Source organism: Nannospalax galili, unplaced genomic scaffold (assembly GCF_000622305.1).
Source record: "Nannospalax galili isolate Female #2095 unplaced genomic scaffold, S.galili_v1.0 scaffold747, whole genome shotgun sequence".
NCBI classification, from domain to species: Eukaryota; Metazoa; Chordata; class Mammalia; order Rodentia; family Spalacidae; genus Nannospalax; species Nannospalax galili.
The window spans coordinates 955,684-959,609 of NW_008357686.1; positions in this window are offsets into that span (position 1 = coordinate 955,684).

Sequence of the window (3,926 nt, forward strand, 5' to 3'; positions counted from 1 at the left end):
CCAGTAAGGAACCTTTAAGAAAAAAAAAAAGAAGGAAAAGAAAGACAAGAAACCCCTTTGTAATATCACCCCATAGAGGGCCCCCTTCTACTTTGTGTTGGAATCCTACAAAGACTGGGCTTGTAGTCTCTCCTGGTGTCAGCTTCTCCTGGAATTTGGAATTCAGTCCCATTACTGGGGGTGGCCTAATCCCTGCCTTTCAGTGCAGGCCATGGTTCGTACACCCCGGGCCCATGCTTGTCCTCAGTGTACAGCCGGCCCCGGGGAGCACAGACAGCAGAGCTAACCCAACAAAACTTGCCGGGGCTGCACAGCAAAGGTACTAGTGCTTCTCTAGGGTCCGAAGCACAACCCTGCTTTCTTTCCCTTCCTAGTTCTGGAAATCCTAAACAGAAGGCAGAAATGAACCATTTCATGGGTGCTTTAAACGAAGGAAATTCTGAAAGTTACTTGTATCTAATTTTTTAAAAATTTAGATTTCAAGAAATGGGTAGATCCCTGGGCTCAAATGACAGAAATCAAACTAAAAGGCCTTAAGAAGTGAATCTGTTGATCTTGAAAGGCTACGGCTTAGGGCTTCTGTCCCAGTGGCTGAGTCCACATACAGTGAAAGTCCTCTCTCCACAGTAGATGCTGGCCTGTCCAGGAGTGCCACAGAGGAGTTCCTTTAAATGATTCCAAGGGGGAGGAGCCAGCAGCACAAGCCAATGGAAAGGTCTCAAAAGACCAGAGGAGTGTTGTCTCAGGACAGTCATTTCCTTCTTGACCAGTCTCACGAGACCTGGCCCCAGACCAGAGGACCAATGAGAGCACAGCATACACACAGACACTCTCACAGGCACACACACCTTTGCAGCCACTGGTATGCCCCAAGGTATACACAGTGAATGATATAAGAATTCTGAATCTGAGGTCAGACTCCTAAAAGTATGAGGGCTGGGATGAGAGCAAGATGGCAAGAGCTGAAGAAAACAAGAAGAAATGGTGTGCTGGATGCCTACTGGTTGTGACGGTGTATGGGGCATCCCCAGGTGCCCACTGTAGGGGGATGGGGGCTCAATAGGTAGGGGACACTATGACATAGAATACCTTTTGTACTCCATTGGTTTCTTGCTAGGGTGGCATGCTCTGTCTAGTGCTACATCTCAGTTGCATTAGGAAATAGACACAACCTGTGGAACCAGGAAGCTGGTGATTTCTCCAGGAATTCATAAACTAGACTGGAATTTTATGGCTTATGTTACAAGAGTTTTGAATGACAGCACCCTAAACTTATGACAACAGTGTGTGGTCCAAGGTCGGGGGAGAAAACACAAGACAAAGGAACTAAGAAAACTTAGAAATCTATTCTTTCCCCCCAGCTTACTCCAATCTTGGGGAAAGAGAGGCACAATGACAAGGACAGGTCCGTAGGAGAAAATGAAGGATTCTGTATCAAAATATTGATGGGGGTGGCAGAGAGAGATTGGCATATGCAGCCCCTCTCCACCTATCACTGTGTCTATGTGGGCAGACTGGTCTGGTGGTGCAATAGATGTGAGGCAGTTAGTCACAGCCTCTGGTATATGACCCACTTAAACATATTGTAGAGTTACATTTACTTATTTGTGTGTGTGTGTGTGTGTGTGTGTGTGTGTGTGTGTGTGGTGTATATCTGTCTGTGCTTGCATGTCCATGTGTGTGTACATGTAGGCATGCAAAGGTCAGGGGGAGTTAGTTTTCTCTTTCCATCATGTAAATTCTGGGGATCAAATTTAGATCATCAGCCTCGATGGTAGTAGGTGCCTTTACCTGCTAAGCCATCTTGCTGGCCTTCACCCACTTTTCACATGGGACTGATCACAAGGGTCACCCAGGGGCTTTGCATGGCTTATGAACTAAGAATGTCTTTCACATGTTCCAAGGGTTGTAAAACAAATGAAAGAGCGCGCGCGCGCACACACACACACACACACACACACACACACACACACACAATCTGCTACAGAAACCATATGTGGTTCATAAAGCCTAAAACAATTACTCTCTGGCCCTTTGCAGAAAAAGTTTATCGATCCCTGATATAGATGATGGAAAAAATCCCACCAATCTCTGGTGAGAGAAGTCTTGGAGTCTGAAAAGAAAAGCCAGAAGAGATCTAAGAGAAACAGAAATAATGGAAGTAACTGGAAATATTGCTCAGTGTAACTAGCATAGCCCATGAGGTGCAGTGCCTACAAGTCCACAGAACAGTGAGGTATGTATGAACCATGGAAGGAGGCCTAGGGATGACTAAAGTGAGAGCACACCAAGGAACATTAGGCAAAGAATGTTCTAGAAATGAGACTACGTGTAGAGATAAGTACTGATTAGGAAACTCTGTTATTGTGTGATTAAAAAAGAGATGGAATTTGAGCCCAGGGATTGGCAAAATGTCAAGGCAGGTAAAGTTCCTAAAATACAACTGAGTAGCTCATAAGCATCTAACAGTTTGAGGATTTCTCAAAAAGATTAGGAAGCAAAAGTTATAGTAAATTCTAGGAAAGCTAATATTGGTTTACCCTACTTTAAATAAACACCAAGTACAAAAATTCACACTAAAAAGTAATTAAAGACCTTAAGGAGCAGTGGCAAGAACAGCCTTGTTTGTTTGTTTGTTTTTTCCAAAAGAAGCTCCCAGAAGATTCCCTTACACAGGGAAGCTTTCCTACTAAAAATGAAATTTGTTCTATAAAAATCCATTTTCATACAGTTTTTAGGAAGAACATCCACTGTACAAAGTAGGGCACAGATAGTGAATGTGGAAGGAAAACAAAAGTTTCTAAGCTGAAAATCAGATTTATCTTTGGATTTGTGAACTAAAGAACTCTTGAGCATGCTCCCTTAAAGCAATATACATATTTTTTTCACTGAAATACCTGGGAAATGCATGAAATGTAGTGCTTTAAATGTCAGAACACTCAACCCAGAGGCAGGAGACCTGGAATTGAGACTGGGCCCTGCCTCAGACTTACTGTGTGAACTTAGGTAAGCCGTCTGACCTTTCTGGGCCTTAGTTTCCTCTATGAAATGAGAGAGGTTGGTCCCTTTCAGTTCTAACACTCTGTGATTATAGATAAATATAGAAATAAGATAAATACAACAATCTAGAAATAAGAAAAATTCCCCCAAAGTAAACCTTGGAGTCAGTAGAAAAAAGTAGCAATGAAATATAATAAAAAGAATAAAATTTTAACTGCTAGCCAGAGTAAATATCTCATTTAAAAATTAATGAAAATCTTTGTAATTTACAACTGATCAGGAGACACCAGAACAAACATATTGGTGTTTCTTCACCAGCATACACATAGAGGAGGCAGGTTGGAGTGACTGGTTCAGTGAGCACAATGCTGTGTTTGCATGCGGAACATCTTATAAAACTGGACATTAAAAAAGCTCAAGACCACATAAGGAATAAATTTCTATAAAGCTTGGCATTACAAAGAAGCTGAGAGGGGTTAACTGGCTGTTCTGGTTCAGTTATCTTTGGGGGGAATCAATACTATCAAATTCCATACTTTAGGCAGAATCTCAAAATAAAAAATATTTCTGCCAGAGCCCTCCTACAGTATAGACACCATAATAAAGACACGTATTTAAGGATTACCAGTACCAAAGAAATCTACTTCCTTTCCCTTGGTTTTATTTGTGAATTATTTTTTTTCCAAAGATCCAAACCAGGCCAGATGGGCCTGATTCAATATGATGATTTCTAAACACCAAACAAATACATGCTCTACCAAGAGGATGATATACATCTCTTGGTCAGAGACTGATAATTGTAATGGCAGTCCAAACAGTGGGAAAGGTTGGGATCTGTTGGAGAGGCATGGCTCTCATGATCCAGGGGCTTGAAGAAGTCACATTCTCTCTCTCTCTCTCTCTCTCTCTCTCTCTCTCTCTCTCTC